We start from the raw sequence: 17,541 nt of genomic DNA on the forward strand, positions 1-17,541 counted from the left end.
TAGTATTTTTTTAATTTTAACTTTTAATACAAATTTAAGATAGTTTACTTTAAAGTATGCCAGTAAATCAAGAGCTCTTTTATGAGCCACACAACGAGGTAAGTAGGTGTAGCAGGACGGTTCTGGGACACCCTGAGAGCAAAACCATAACAAAAGATATTGCAGAATGTCAATTTTGCTATAAATGCCAATGCCCGCCCTCTTCCATAACTATCCCTCCTCCCCTACCCCAGGAAGGTCTCTGATAGGTGGTAAAAAAAAACCTCATATGTCCTTCCCTTACCATAAAGTGCTCGTCGCTGATAGTAGCAGTAGTATTGAGTCACAGTGTCAAAACTAGGATCGTAAATGCGCCCAAGGTTCCGGTAGTCAAAATGGAAGAAAGAAAAATTATAAAGGTGGACTCTCAACTATCCTTTGTGTCTGTCCATCACCTGTTCTTCCGTCACTCATTTGTTTGCCATCCGTCCATCAACTAGCCGACTGATTAACAACATACTGCAAGTCCATCACAATATTTTTTCCACGTGGATTCTACCAACTGACTAAAAAGCTTACATTTAGGATAAGATGTCATTGTAGAAGTAAATTTAGTTCGGCAATCATGTAAGCTAACTACTTATAAATCATTAAGTATTATTACTATAACCATCACATCCATAACGATGAGGCAAATAATTTGATATATGATAACATTCATCTCAGATTATGCATACAAACATTATATATTACGTTTTTAAGAATAAATGGTGGTCACAATTACCATTATAAACAAAATTACTGGGGATTTTGTAATTTTTTGTAAATTGTTTGGTCTATAAAGTTTATAACACTGTTAGGAAATATAAACACATTCTTACATACACTGACATATTTAGGAACCGACACTCAGTGGTGATATCCATCAGATAAAATCAAGATGGTGGACTCTACTAAAAAATATGGTTGCCTCCAGCAGACAATATCTATAATTTAATCAAAACTTATTTATTTTTATTATTTATTTTTATAATAAATATATTTTTAGGATGTTGGATATAATGAAAAGTGTAACGGGCATTCAATTGAAAAGGGCAGAACATTCTGGAAAACAAAATGGTGGAAATGACATCATAATTGAAATAGGGGAATTTTTGTGCATAATGAGGCCTTTTGAGTTTTATTTTTTTTGCCGTCGAAAGTTATGAAACCCACAATGGCCGCTGGAATTGTCGTAATCCAAGATGGTCGTCATGACTCCATAAATCCGAGCCCAAATAAACAGATTAAAAAACTAGACAAATACACGGACAAACATGTGTCTGAGAAGATACAACATAATGTTAAATGGCTGAGGGCCAGTGTAATGAGAAACAATGAATGGCGATTAAAGTCTGATAAAGCCGGCCATCACTTACAGGTGCTAAGCTTCTAAGATTATCTGTCCAGATTTTCGCTGACACTGATCGCGGAGCGTCCGTGCACATGAAGCTCTCGCCGTGCTGGCCAAACACCAACTCCCCTGCACCAGAGTGCCAACCTCCCCAATCCATCATGTCAATTTCACATGCACCAGCCAGATACAAAAACCTGGGCCCCACGAACATTTATATGATACTATGGTGCTAAGGACATGCCAAATAGCATTATACAAAATATAATCTGTAATAACCAATACACAAATATAACACCAGCCTGAGCAGGAAGCTTTCCGCTGCATCACCATACATAAAACATATGTTTGTGTTGGGTGGCGACATTCCATTAAGGTATTAAAAGTAAGGAGAATAATGGTATTACACGACACTTCAACACTTATGTTATAATTTATAATAATAAAAATAATGACAAATTAAATATACATGTGAATGCTGGCATTGCAATTTTCACGATCCATAGTTAACATTAAAATGTAGACATAGCTCAGCTTTCATCAAACTGTAAAGACACATATAATCAATGCCATGAAAAATAAAAGAATTTTGGTATGAAATTTATACTGTTAAATCTTGCCATCACCCACAGCTCCGTGTTCGGATCAGGGGTGAACTTAGTGGGTTTTCTGGTGATCTAAGGGTGCCAGGCTAGTATGGAAAGTTTGCTGCTTGGGTCGTCAGCCCCAGTATCGTTTAACTAAGCCCTAGGCTGTAGGCTGATGTCTGGCGATAGTTGTAGCTAAGTGATAGGTGCACTGTTCCTACACAGCATGGTACACTGATCTGTCACAGGGTAGTCTGCAAACTATGGAATTAGAAGTTCTTTGGTGGATGAATGTAACTTTAATTTTTATGTTGTATTTGGAGAAAAGTTATAAAAAATAGATATGGACACTTAGAACACTACACACAATAAAACACTTGAGTCTGGCATTGACAACTAGTGTGCTCCATGTAACGAAACACTCGAGTTAGTTTGTTAAGCATTACCACCCTGATAGCAGGCTCGCTAGTGGAGTGAGTGCTGCGATTGGAGGCGGTCAGTCCCGTAAGTCGCTTGCATAACTGGACTCTACGCATGGCTGTTTAAGCTGTGAGTATACCTTAACTATAATCAAAGAGTTTAGGTAAGTGAATGATAATTCCCAGAATTATGCTATCAGCTTATTTATCACAGAATATATTTTAATATCTAGAATATATTATGAATCATGGCAACAAATTGTGAGCTAATGTGGTTTCTCTGAGACTACATGATTTCGATTTTTTACAAATTGATAATGATAAATGTTACATACTAAATATTAATAATACTTAAATAGCGAGTTAACAAACTTTTAAATTTTTAAAATTAAAAATCTTGGCAACCAGCATCGCGATGCCGACACAACAGCTGCGTGCGACGAGCAGGTGGCTCGTTTGGTGATATGTTTCTCATTGGCTTGAACACCTGCGCCAAACATTTATGGGCTTCCTTGCGCACGACAGCAGGCGCGGGCATTGGTGACACACAGGTATCAGAGAGCCTGTGGTGCTGTCTGAGGCTTTACCTGTTTGGCAGTCTCTGGACCGACATAAGGGCATGGTAACTTATAATGGGCTTGTTCTGTGACTGTCGATAACTCGTCCAAGAGCCTGGAGTCGGAAGTCGCGACGTCCAGAGGTTGAGCTACTGCTGGATGACTACAGGGCAGTTGATTTATTTGGCCATTATCGATGGCTGCTTTGTTTGGGTGGCCTTTGCATCCCTGAGCGACGCCTGGTGGTGAGCTACATTCCATGTGGTCAGGTATCTTGCCTATTGTGTTTGGCCCTGATTCGTCCATTTGGATATACTGCACTTCCGGCCATGGCATGACTGGTTGCAGTGCCGAGGTGCAGGGCAACACGCCCTGATCATTTCACTACAGACATGGGTGCTAGCATATTCATAAAGCCTGGCAGAGGTATTGCTGTACCGCTCAGTAGCAGAGTAATGATGCCCAGTGGCAGCATCGGCTTCAGCATCCAGGACAATGTAACTCCAGGTAGAACCAATGTGAGACAGCTGACCTGCATGTGCTGCATATCCCGAGTAGAAATTGACTGTGCAGCTAATTTTAGTGGTGGTGACATGGTGCTGGATGTAGGCGGCATCTTGACCCTGTCTGAACTGCTGGCAATCCACCTTGTTCGCTCATGGTGTGCGTTTGGCACAGGTTCAGGCAGTGTGGTGAGGCCTGGTGGGATAGGTACGAGATTAAAGTTTTACGAACATTTTCCTGTACATTCTACATTATGGTGCTTCCTTGCGCACGACAGCAGGCGCGGGCATTGGTGACACACAGGTATCAGAGGGCCTGTGGTGCTGTCTGAGGCTTTACCTGTTTGGCAGTCTTTGGACCGACATAAGGGCATGGTCACTTATAATGGGCTTGTTCTGTGACTGTCGATAACTCGTCCAAGAGCCTGGAGTCGGAGTCTTAGCAATGGCGTATGTCCAAAAACTTACATCAAGACATTCTACACATAAAACCGCCAGAGTGACATCACAAATTGTTGGAGAGACAGAAATAGATGCGAAAAACAAACCTATTGTTGCCGACCGCCAATGCTCCTCTATGTCGCATAGACCGCTATGCCTCATCAACGTCTCACTAAGGCGTATGCACCGAACGCGCTCGGGCGCACACCAGAGTGTAGAAAGTGCAACGCGGCGAACGCCATGTAACAAGTGCCACGTCGGCGGAAGGATCCGGCCAGGTGTGGCATATCCCTCCGCCGAACTACAACAAATGTTTATGTATTTTTCCACAGGAACATATTAGGCTTTATTTTCATTGTTTAACATTTTATATTTTCCATAATTATGTTTCACTGTGTACCTTGTCCCAAACCTGGCCGGTTCAGTTTCCCGCGAAAATAATGCGTTTTGCGCGGGAGGGCTGGCGGGGAGGGGGGTCGCGCGCGGTGAGAGCGGCAGTATCCTTTCGGAGCTCACAGAGGCCGGCAGCCTCCGCGCGACATGGGACCAGCATTTCTTATTTTCACTGATATGTAGTTTTCAATAGTTTGACGACAGTCGTCGTACCCTCCCAGATACAGAGGCCGTACCTGGCCACCGACGCGGGCCTGAGGAGGCCTGTTTTCCCCCCCAGTGAACCCCAGTGTGTGCGACGGCCAGGGACGCACCCGCGTGCGCCCTAGCATGCCAACGAGTGTTTTTTCTATGTGACTTTATCTTTTATTTCAGTGTGTATATAGTTGTAAACGATTAAGGGATTTGAATGTGTGTAATTAACTTATTTTATTTATTATTCATTGTGTAAGTTCGCTGTGTAATTAATGTCTCGTGTATGTCTTTGTAAATAATTCAATAACTTTTTCTGAAGTGTTTCGCCGTAGTATGTAATTGCAGCCTGGCGCGCCGCGGGACGGAGCTCTCTCCCACGCCGGCCGATTTTCCCCTCCCTCCCCGCCACCCGCGGGCGCCGGCCCGCGGGCGAGCGGGGAGAGGCAGTCGCGTCCTGGTCTCGAGCGGAGACAGACGTGTTCGTTGCTCCGCGAGCCGCGCACGTTGCGCTCGGGATTGAACGTTCGCTCAGTCCGCAGCCGGTCACGGCAGCTGAGCTGCCACCGCGAATCAGCTTAGCATTGTTAACTTACGAGTCATCGGGAGACGTGTCTAGCGGGCAGTTTCTACAACGCGAACGTGGTGCTACGAGTCTCTGAACTTTTCGCCGTCCACGGAACATTACGTAACGGGCCGCGTATGTACAGCGTTCCGTCTTCGGGCCCTTTCTCACTGGGTCAGCCTAGCATTAATAAACTTTACGATTCGCGCCGAAACGTATTTGAGAACCGCCCCGTCATCAGGGAGTCCGTGTCGCCGTGGTAGGGCACTTGTTCCGCGACGGTTCCGCCAGGCTGCGGCAGGACTTTATAAGCGTTAATAAAAGACGGCTCGTGAAATTCGTTAATGCCGTGTTCTGCTTGCGACAACCTACCAACATTCCTCGCAATCACTTCACTCTCCCTCCAGGTCCCGCCTTTCCCGGTCCCGGCCACGTTGGCCTGGACCCACACCTCTCCGACGAGGGCAGTACGGGCATAACAGGACATTTATTTCAACGGGAAAACGGGGACCTGAAGCCGAGGGACGTCATTTGGCGCCCAACTAGTGTGGCCGTAAGCATACGCAAGCGCACGCAAGCGCACGCAAGCGCACGCAAGCGCGCAGGTGCAGGACAGAACGGAAGCAGGTGCGGCTGCGCGGCGTGGGAGCGGCTCGAATTCGAGACGTCGCGCCGGCGCGCCGGCGGGAGATAACGCAGCGCGGGAACGGCGCGAACACGAGACGTTTCGGCGAGAGATAGCGCGTCGTGGGGGACAGAAATACAAGACGGCGGTGCAGCGGTATCCCGGACTGAAGATAACGCGCTGGGGAGGATCGTATTGTATTACTGGGGGAGATTGTGTTCACGATCCGCGGATCAGTAGCACAGGAGGACAGGATGGCGTGGAAACAGGCGGGACAAGAAAGATACGATCTAATCAGTTTCGAAACGGACTTGTGTGAGGAGGGAGACTCCGCGAAAATGAACGTAAAAAACGAGGTTTGCGGGTCCGGCGGCGCGGCCGAGGGCGCAAACAGCACGGACAGCACAGTTGAGGACAGTAAACGGGAACAGGGGGACAGGCACGCGGACGCAGATGGGCCGGTAGTGCGGTACGTGAGCACGCAGTTTGAGTTGCCAGAGTTTGCGGGGAGAGACAACGAGGACCCGCGGGAGTTTTTGCGGGAGTGTGAACACCTCCTAAAACTGTACGAAGTGCGACGGGCGGAGTGGACGCCGCGAGTGGCGGGACAGCTCCGCGGCGAGGCAAGGAACTGGTGGTCAATGGCCGGGAGTTTTGATACCGAGTGGGGACATTTTGTACGCCAAGTCAAAACTAGGTTTGATAACGATCAGGCGCGGGCAATGTGTTTGCGGACATTTTATTGCCGAAACCAGGAGGAGGACGAGAGTGCAGAGCAGTTCATTTACGAGAAGTTACGCATGTTCCGCCGATTGGGGACAAGTGGGGACGTGAGTGCGGCGTTGCCAACCATTGTCGAACAATTGCTGCCAGAGTTTCGCCCCTTCATGAGGACGGCTGCTGGTCGTGACACGGAGGAGTTCGTGGCCCTCGCCCGCGTGATCGAACGTGACATGTCGCAGTGGAGGACGGCACTCAGGGGCGCGAGAGCTCCCCGTGCTCGCTCGGGGCCGCGAGGGGTCACCGTCACAGAGGTCACGGACAGTGACTTGACCGTGGTGAGCTACGCCGGCGGCGCGGGACCGCGCAGGACAACAGACCGCGGTGGCACCAGGGAACGCCCGGAACCAGCTGCGACAGGAGGAGGACGTCACGAGCGGACAGATACGAGAGAGAGGGACGAACGTCCGCCGCGATGCCGTTTTTGCCCGGACGCGTACCATTGGCATCGCCTCTGCCCCACCAGAGCCTCGTGGGAGGAGGCGCGCGAAGGCAACACGTCGCAGGCGGGAAACGCAGGACCGGGGGCGGAGGGACAACTGGGTGCCGCTCCCCGGCCCGCCAGCCACCGGCAGTCCCAGTAACTGACAGAACACGTCGACCACCACCGGCGCCTACCGCACTAACGTCCTGTATGCCGCCGGGAAGCAGGGGACAACGGGACTACTCCTCATCAGCTGTCCCCATGCCGAGGCAACTGCGGGGACAGCTGACTGCCGGCGCCACCACCGCGGCCCTGAGGCCGGGTATACCAGGGCCGGACCAGCCGCCTCGTCGACACGCCGTCGACGGGGTGGACAACCAGAGCGTCAGCGCAGGCATCCCGCCGGCCATCTCCGTGCAGGGACAGCTGACTGCCGGCGCCACCACCGCGGCCCTGAGGCCGGTCATACCAGGGCCGGACCAGCCGCCTCGTCGACACGCCGTCGACGGGGTGGACAATCAGAGCATCAGCGCAGGCGTCCCGCCGGCCATCTCCGGGCAGGGACAGCTGACTGCCGGCGCCACCACCGCGGCCCTGAGGCCGGGTGTACCAGGGCCGGACCAGCCGCCTCGTCGACACGCCGTCGACGGGGTGGACAATCAGAGCATCAGCGCAGGCATCCCGCCGACCATCTCCGGGCAGGGACAGCTGACTGCCGGCGCCACCACCGCGGCCCTGAGGCCGGGTATACCAGGGCCGGACCAGCCGCCTCGTCGATACGCCGTCGACGGGGCGGACAACCAGAGCATCAGCGCAGGCATCCCGCCGGCCATCTCCGTGCAGGGACAGCTGACTGCCGGCGCCACCGCCGCGGCCCTGAGGCCGGTTATACCAGGGCCGGACCAGCCGCCTCGTCGACCTGTCGTCGACGAGGTGGACCACCGGAACGTCAACACGTCGGCGCCGGAGCGAGCCGCGGACCTCGCCGCGAGTTCCCCACGCCCGGACGGCCAGGTGGCCGGGGGCGGTGGGGGACAGACGACTGCACAGCTGGGGCAGGTCGGCCCCGAGGAGCCGGAGCTGCTGCGAATTCCTGTCCGCGCTAACGGGCGGGAGATGCTGGCCCTGGTGGACACCGCCGCCAGCCGAACCTACATCGCGGCCCACCTGGTGGGAGCGGAGGCAGTGACACCGCGGAGGGAGCTGGTGCAGCTGGCCACCAGGGATGCCGTCGTTGCAGCAGGGGGCATCACTCAGGTAACAATGAGCATCGTTGGTCACGTTAGCCACGTCGAGGCCTGGGTGGTCCCCGAGCTCCGCGAGGGGCTGATTCTGGGGGTCCCATGGCTGCACGAGGTCGACGCCACCGTGGAAGTACGAGCTGGCCGGATGCACTTCGGCACCCAGGGGCGCTGGACGGTGTACGGCGTGCACCAGGTTCCCCCCAGTCCCCCTCAGTCAGTTATTCGCCTAGAAGACCTTCAGCACGGTGTTCCAGAGGAGTACGTCGATGTCATCAACCATGTCCTCACCTCTCAGGCACAGGTATTTGCGGCAGCGGACCGGCTACGACGGACAAACGTGACGGAGCACCGGATACCGATGGTACCGCACCGCCCTCCCTTTGAGAAGGTATACGGATTTGGCATCCGGGAACGGGAGGCCATACAGACTCAAATTGACGAGATGTTACGTGACGGGGTAGTGGAACCCAGCACCTCCCCGTATAACTCACGGGTGGTGCTGGCCACCAAGAAAGACGGAAGTCTACGCTTTTGCGTAAACTTCAAGGCGATAAACAAACTGACCATTCCCGCCCCGCCCCCGCAGATCAATATCACAGACGCACTGGCAGGACTGGGGGACGCCACTATTTTCACGACACTAGACTTAAAATCAGGCTACTGGCAGGTGCCGGTATGTCTGGAGGACCGCCCTAAGACGGCATTTACGGCACCAGACGGTCGACGTTACCAGTTCTGCGCCATGCCGTTTGGTCTCATGGACGCCCCTGCCACGTTCCAGGCCCTGATGGTACGTGTTCTGGATGGGTACATTGGTGAGTTCGCCAGTGCCTATCTGGACGACGTTATCATCTGGTCCAGGACGTGGGAGGAACACGCGCACCATCTGGCATTGGTGCTAGAACGTATGGCCAGACACGGACTGACGTGCGCCCCAAAGAAATGCCACATTGGGGCCACGGAAATAGAGTTCCTAGGACACATAGTGACGGCGGAGGGGTGCCGCCCCCGACCTGAGCAGTTGGAGCTAATAGAGGGAAAGGGGGCACCGAAGACCAGGAAGCAGCTCCAGAAGCTGCTGGGGCTGCTCAACTGGCTGCGGTCCTTCGTCCCCGACTTCGCCACGGTGACGGCCCCGATGACGGACCTACTGTCGCCGAAGACTAAGTTCCGGTGGACCCCCGCCGCGGACGAGGCCTTGCGACAGGTGAAGCGCCGGTTCAGGAACTGTCACACGCTCTCACGCCTGGTGCCCAGCCGCCCCATCTTCATCCAGACGGATGCGAGTCAGGAGGGGATGGGGGCGGTGTTGTACCAGATGGATGACCGGGGCGAGAGGCGCGTGATCGAGTACGCCAGCGCCAAGTTTGGGCAGGCTGAGCGGAAGTATCACGTGAATGAGCAAGAGTGCCTTGCGGTGGTCTGGGCCCTACAGAGGTACCGTCACCACGTCGAGGGCCGCTCATTCACGCTGAGAACCGACAGCCAATGCCTCCGCTGGTTGGACTCCGCTCAGGGCCGGAAGTCTAAGTTCACTCGGTGGGCCATGCTGATCCAGGAATTCTCGTTCACGGTCGAGCACATTCCTGGACGTGAAAATCAGTTGGCCGACGAGTTGTCCCGGAATCCGGACCCTGAGAATGAGTTCCACGACGACCAGGGCTGGGAGGAAGTGCTCCTCCCTGAGCGTGAGCGCGGGGTAGAGGACTCGGTGCCGCGACCGTGCGCGTTGTACGCGCTGACAAGCCCCACTGCTCCTGCACCTGACGCGCGACCCGAGACTATGACTGACCTGCTGGATTGGGTCCACGCGGCGCAACTCCGGGACCCCGACACCCGGACCCGACTGACAGAGTGTGGGGAGGGGGTGATACCGGGCTGCCGGAGCCTGAACGGGGTGCTCCAGACCAGGGGGGCTCACAGGTCGAGCGGGTGGCGGACCCACGTGCCGCCCGAGGCCAGGCGCTGGGTCCTGAGCTACCTGCATGACCACCCCCTGGCGGGACACCCGGGCGCGGAGCAGACGCTGCGTGAGGTCAGACGGACGTTCCGCTGGCCTGGCGACGCGGCAGAAGTAAGACGCTACGTGCGGGCCTGCCTGCGTTGCCAGGAGCGGAAGTCCAGGCGACCCGACGGCAAGGAGCAGCAGGTCCCACGACGGCCCCGGAATCCCTTCCACACTGTGGCGGTGGATATTATGGGGCCGTATCCTCGCACGTCCCGTGGTCGGCGATTCATTGTTGTGGTCACGGATGTCTTCACCCGCTGGGCGGAGGCGTTCGCAGTACCAAACGTGAAGGCCGGCACCGTGATTGCCCTGCTCGAGCGCGAGTTCTTCCCGCGATACGGGTACCCCGCGGTCCTGCTGACGGACAACGGGGTGCAGTTCACGGGGAGAAGCTGGCGAGTGTCCTGCGCGGGTTGGGGGGTGGAGCATCACACGACGCCCACCTACCATCCGCGCGCGAATTCGACCGAAAGGCGGAATCAGGACATTAAAACTCAGCTGCGCATCCGGTTGGACGAGGACCACACCAAGTGGGACCTGCACCTGCCGACGCTGCTGTTTTGCCTGCGCCGTCGGACGAACGCGGTCACGGGCCATTCCCCCGCTGAACTGGTGCAGGGCCGGAACCTCGCCCTGCCCGGGGAAGCGCGCGCAACCCCCGACTTGCACAACATGACCACGGACGATCTGCGCGAAGACGCCCGACGTCGCCAAGCTGACTACCTGACTAGACGTACGCCGCAGACGCACCAGCCCCCAGCACGACTAGAGCCTGGCCAGCAGGTGTTTGTTAAGTGTCATCACCTGTCGGCTGGCGAGCGGGGCTTTTGCGCCAGTCTGGCTCCTAAGTGGGCGGGGCCACAGGAGATCGTAGACAGACTGGGCACCACCTCGTACCTCGTGCGTCGCGCCGACGGACGGACAACTAAGGTGCACAGGGACGACATTCGACTGATAGGCGACCCGCACGACGAGTACGACCACGACGACAGCGGACCAGTGGACGGTGACGAGGCCGAGGATGACGTCACCGAAGGTGTACTGGCCGACCTCGGCGCCCCTGTGGTGGTACCGCCGGAGCCGGACCTGGGACGTCGACGGGGACACGCCCACCCCAGGTCACTGCGGGGGGTTGGCAGGAACGTTGACAGGGACGACGACACACGGGACGGGACCGATGACAACGTCGCAGTAGGAGTCCTGGTCGACCTCGATGACCCCGTGGTGACGCCACCGGAGCCGGATCAGGGACGTCGACGGGGACACGCCCACCCCAGGTCACTGCGGGGGGTGGGCAGGAACGTTGACAGGGACGACGACACACGGGACAGGACCGATGACAACGTCGCAGTAGGAGTCCTGGTCGACCTCGGTGACCCCGTGGTGACGCCACCGGAGCCGGATCAGGGACGTCGACGAGGACACGCCCACCCCAGGTCACTGCGGGGGGTGGGCAGGAACGTTGACAGGGACGACGACACACGGGACAGGACCGATGACAACGTCGCAGTAGGAGTCCTGGTCGACCTCGGTGACCCCGTGGTAACGCCACCGGAGCCGGATCAGGGACGTCGACGAGGACACGCCCACCCCAAGTCACTGCGGGGGGTTGGCAGGAACGTTGACAGGGACGACGACACCTGGGGCACGACACATGGACGGGCCCCCACGACGACACCGACTCAGCCTCCTACGGGGGGACAGCAAAAGGGGAACGGTGGTTGGCAACTGGCAAGAGGGGGCGGGGAACGGACGCCCGTCAGAAGGGGCGGAAGGGGTCCGCGTGGCGCAAGCATGGCAGAGCTGGAGCGCTTTGTGGACCGGGTGCTCCCGCCTGATGACGTCAGCGCCTACGCCAACGACACTGATGGACCGCTCATCGAGGACGTAACACATGACAACACTGCTCAGGGCGACCTGGTCGACCTGAGTGAACCAGTGGTGACGTTGCCGGAGCCTACCCAGAGACGTGGACGGAGGTACGTCCACTCCTGGGAACGGCGGGTGACGGGGACGGACGTGAGCAAGGACGTGACAGACGGGGTAACGGTCCGGCTCCTCAGTGGGGAGGGCGATGTCGACAGGGCCCAGCAGGTGGTCCTGGACTTGCCTTCCGGGGAGCCGAGGATGACCGCTCACGCGGGGAGGGGACCGGTGTTGCGCCGGTCCACGCGTGAGAAGACGGCCCCCCACTACCTCCGGGACTACGAGTGGGGGAGTCAGCGCAAACCCCGCGACGTAAGACAAACGACCGACGGGGGGTTACGCTGCAGCGTGATGCAGCTCCTGCCCCAGTTTGCCCGACCCGGACGGAATGACGTGACGAGCTCCGACGACCAGACAAGTGGCCGGACGCGGACGCGGCTGCCGGTCTAGGTCGGCGTCGGGGGCCAGGACGGCCTCGGGAGAGGGGGGGCATATGACGACAGTCGTCGTACCCTCCCAGATACAGAGGCCGTACCTGGCCACCGACGCGGGCCTGAGGAGGCCTGTTTCCCCCCCAGTGAACCCCAGTGTGTGCGACGGCCAGGGACGCACCCGCGTGCGCCCTAGCATGCCAACGAGTGTTTTTTCTATGTGACTTTATCTTTTATTTCAGTGTGTATATAGTTGTAAACGATTAAGGGATTTGAATGTGTGTAATTAACTTATTTTATTTATTATTCATTGTGCAAGTTCGCTGTGTAATTAATGTCTCGTGTATGTCTTTGTAAATAATTCAATAACTTTTTCTGAAGTGTTTCGCCGTAGTATGTAATTGCAGCCTGGCGCGCCGCGGGACGGAGCTCTCTCCCACGCCGGCCGATTTTCCCCTCCCTCCCCGCCACCCGCGGGCGCCGGCCCGCGGGCGAGCGGGGAGAGGCAGTCGCGTCCTGGTCTCGAGCGGAGACAGACGTGTTCGTTGCTCCGCGAGCCGCGCACGTTGCGCTCGGGATTGAACGTTCGCTCAGTCCGCAGCCGGTCACGGCAGCTGAGCTGCCACCGCGAATCAGCTTAGCATTGTTAACTTACGAGTCATCGGGAGACGTGTCTAGCGGGCAGTTTCTACAACGCGAACGTGGTGCTACGAGTCTCTGAACTTTTCGCCGTCCACGGAACATTACGTAACGGGCCGCGTATGTACAGCGTTCCGTCTTCGGGCCCTTTCTCACTGGGTCAGCCTAGCATTAATAAACTTTACGATTCGCGCCGAAACGTATTTGAGAACCGCCCCGTCATCAGGGAGTCCGTGTCGCCGTGGTAGGGCACTTGTTCCGCGACGGTTCCGCCAGGCTGCGGCAGGACTTTATAAGCGTTAATAAAAGACGGCTCGTGAAATTCGTTAATGCCGTGTTCTGCTTGCGACAACCTACCAACATTCCTCGCAATCACTTCACTCTCCCTCCAGGTCCCGCCTTTCCCGGTCCCGGCCACGTTGGCCTGGACCCACACCTCTCCGACGAGGGCAGTACGGGCATAACAGGACATTTATTTCAACGGGAAAACGGGGACCTGAAGCCGAGGGACGTCAAGTTGTATAATTCCGTAAACCTTTTCTTCCAGTCCCGTGGTCGGCCTCGACTTACCGAGTGGTATGTAACCTAATTATTCAATGCTCCAAGACGAGCGTTCGATGTGATACGTAAGTACTATGTACGAACTGCGAGATGGTACGTCGGCGCTTCACGCGATATTCTAGCCAGTCGGCTAATTAGTTTCAGCCCACACGGGGCAGCCAGTAGGCAACACGTAACAAACAATCTTACTAACGCGTCAATTTCTGGGACAGTCCTAAAATTCATGTAGCTTCGCCGGAGTTACTGGCCTACGCGTTCTTAGCCCAGTGTACTACGTAATTATAATTGTGAAGTGTAATCTTGCTCAGGATTCTAGTGTGTTATGTTAGGGTTTGTTTATGTAATAATCGCATCGTGACTTTACCGGGTAGTAAAATCGTGAGCCGCCACTGAGTGAGTGGTCGCGCGTGTGACGATTCGTTTCGGGACAACCGTTACGGCCAGGATGGGCAGCACTATGTAAAGGGCTGTGCCGGAATAAATTAATAAGAAATCAGCCGGTATTTTCTTGTTCTTTTCAGGCGTCCCGAGTGGCCGAAACAGCTCGGGGGGCCCTACTGTGTCGAACCACTGCCTCTAGCCACAAGGCCGAACCTACCCTGAGATTCCGAACAATACTTAAGTCACTTAAATTTACATAGAGGTAGCGGGGCTCGTGTCACTATATATTTTGACGAATGTATTTGTTAGAACGCCCACTCAGCTGTCCAAATGTAAGTGGTTATGACTCATCTATATCAAAAACAATAGAAATCAATATCAAACACTCGGCCTGTTTAGCATGGACAGTAGCATTTTGTGGCAAGTGAAAAGTGGAATGGATAGTATATAATTACTTATGACTAGAAAACATAATATGGTCATAAATGTTTTAAGGAATTGTAATAAAAAATTCTTCCTTTAAAATGTTTTAACCCAATAATTAATAACTTTTTTCACATAATGCTTAACAAAAAATGTAGTTTTATTTTACTTAAAGTTATTTGTACTTTTTAACTCTTCGGGTGCCCTTGTGAGTTTTACTAGCCTGATAAAAATGGCAAATGACCATTTTACTCGATGAAGCAAGATGCTTTCATGTCAGTTACCAACCTTTTTGACTTAGTTTTATTTGCTTCTAACTCCTACAATTCCTAGGAAGTAAAAGTTGTATATAAATGCTACTATTTAAAATTTTTTATGTTAAATGATCAACAGGTGTATCACATTCTTTGATGCTTTTATAGGGAAAATATTAGAGAGTGAAATAAGTTACAAGCATATAATTACGTGTTAGTTTTTTCGAATGAATATAACAATTTCGCATTAGTTAGCACTCGGTATTTATTACAGTAGTAAATAGCACATAATGAGTCTTCTGTAGTGCACCTGATCCTTTATCAGAACATCCCAACGGTTTTTATGGCGATTTAACATCACTTTACATGCTGTGAGAACAAACACACATTCAAAAACATGTCAAGTAATCTGACATTATTCTTCATTTTTCGATTATTGATATATTAACTGCACACATTGGAACCGTAAAAAATAGTTTTTTTTTTTTCAAATCCATTTACACAAAATAAACCCTGTTTTAACATTTACCGAAATTGATAATAATTACAAATTTCCATTTTATCCTAAGTATTAAACACTCTCACTAGGATTGTTGAACTCAGTGGTTTCAATGTTTTATCAATATTTCTGGTATTGAGATTAAGCAGTTAATTTTTTTCTTCCTTTATTTTAAAAAGAATTGTCATGATAACTCTCGCAATGTAGCGCTAGTGTCCATCATATCCGAATGATTCCATTTTTGTCCGTTTTTGAATATAAGTGTGTTTGTCTATGTTCATATGAAATGATTAACGTGTGTTTATTTATTTATTCTAGTATTTTCTATACTGTGTTATAGTGGTGTTTATTTTTAATTTGTGAGTGGATTTTTATATATATATTTTATTTTCTTTACGTTTTTTATTTGTATCATACCACTTAAGAATCATATAGTTTACTTTTATCTGTATTAGAATCTGGGCACATTATAATATCAAAACATGAATAGTTGTAGCGATAGAAAAATTATCACTACTGCCAGGCTACAAGGGTTATAAACTTAACTTCACTCCTTTGAAAAATTAATTTTTATGTAGTTAGCAGTGTGTTATTATAAGGCAAAAAAAAAAAATTTTTTTTTACAGAAAAAATTCCTTATCGCAGAAATTGCACAATTAAGTGTAGATGTAATATTTTCCGCCTTTGGAAATCGTAGCGTGATGATTATAGCTCACCTTCATTGTACGAACATAGTAAACCAAAGGAAATAAAGAATGCAGGCTTTCGCGGCCGTTGGCTGAAGTAGCTTGGCTTCTGGATTATAGCCGTGTCCAAGGTGAATGTAAATATTTTTCGTGGACTAACACCTTATCCTTTTCAAGCCTACTGTGGAACTACCTGCAGGAAATTAGGTGCTATTGGCACCACCTCGATGCCTTGGACACGGCTACAACCCAGAAGCCAAGCTACATCAAAGGAAATAATATTCAGCACAATCTAGTCAGTACACGGACACATTTTCTTGTAAGGGCTTGCTTAATTTGGACTGTTGCATCTCTGATGCATCAGAGGTGAGGGTGTAAATGCATAGGCCTACATGTCATTTGGTTGGTTCACGTCAACAATGGTGACAGGTGTTAATGGTACAGTCTGGCAGAGCAGATCGGTCTGACCACAGCTGGCCAACTTGAACTCCTGAGATCACACACCACCATCTACATGACATCAAGAGGTGCATGATGTGAAAATAATCATTTCCAAACAAATGTAATTGTAGGTTTTTTATAAGGTAAATATGTAGAGTAGCGGTATTTGTGAAAAAAAAATGTTAAATTTCCGAAAATACTTTTATTACATGCTCTTTCACTTCCTCTTTTCATTAAACCTGGCGGAGAAAAAAGAAATTCCAAATTCTTTAGGAGATATCGCCGTTCTTATTTTGCAATACAAGAACTGTGCAATCATTCGACCGGTGAAATTTTTTATTTTGCTGTGTGTTCGTGAATGCCTAATTAATTAAAATGGTCGATTAGGTCAGGTCAGTTACATTATAAATACTTTCAAACTAAGCGGACATTAAAAATAATGTGAATTAATTTTAATGGTTGTTTAGTTTTAAAGTATTTATAATGTAACTGACCTGACCAAACAAACCGGGACAAAGGATCAACAGTAGGAACTCACGTAATTTTTTTTTACTTATTACTTGCGCAACAATATCCGAATAACAAACAAAACATTCTCCAATAAAAAAAATTGATACTCGTAAACAAGAAACAATGGCGAACGCCGCAAGAAAAAAAAATTCATACTCGTAAACATGAAACAATGGTGAATGCCGCATGAATTCACAGGTATTGTGATGAAAATTAAAAAATTCGATATCTCCTAAAGAATTTGGAATTTCTTATCTCCGCCGGGTTTAATGAAAAGAGGAAGTTAAAGAACATAGAATAAAAGTATTTTTCAGATTAAAAAATTTTTTTTCTAACCCATTTCGCCCAACTACATATTTACCCAAAAAAATAAAATAATATAATTTGTGTAGGCATGATGCATGAATATATTATGTTTGGTCCAATTATCTATTAAACTCTGAGCTATTATCAATCTTTATTTTGTATAAATCTCGTGAGTAAAGCCAAGATAAATGTCTATACCGTTCTTCTATGCTGCACTCTATGCATGATCATGAGAACCAGATGCATCAGACAAGGGAATTTGGACCCTGCTGCAAAAATATTTTCAGACAGCATGGTCGGACAATGGACAATGTGAGCAGACATATCAATCAGATAGATGCAAGTGCACAAATTTGGCAAGACTTTATTTTTTA

General features: G+C 51.2%; 1 protein-coding gene across 3 annotated transcripts in view; it reads left to right on the forward strand.

The window, feature by feature from the left end:
• The first annotated feature begins 15,454 nt into the window (after positions 1 to 15,454).
• Positions 15,455 to 17,541, forward strand: part of LOC134540840 (mediator of RNA polymerase II transcription subunit 25-like) — a 60,683-nt gene continuing 58,596 nt past the window's right edge. For all 3 annotated transcript variants that reach the window (XM_063383823.1, XM_063383825.1, XM_063383824.1), the window contains exon 1: positions 15,455 to 15,583. The gene's annotated coding sequence lies outside the window, so the exon portion shown is untranslated. The remainder of the gene's footprint in view (positions 15,584 to 17,541) is intronic.

This window comes from Bacillus rossius, chromosome 17, assembly GCF_032445375.1.
Source record: "Bacillus rossius redtenbacheri isolate Brsri chromosome 17, Brsri_v3, whole genome shotgun sequence".
Classification (NCBI taxonomy): domain Eukaryota; kingdom Metazoa; phylum Arthropoda; class Insecta; order Phasmatodea; family Bacillidae; genus Bacillus; species Bacillus rossius.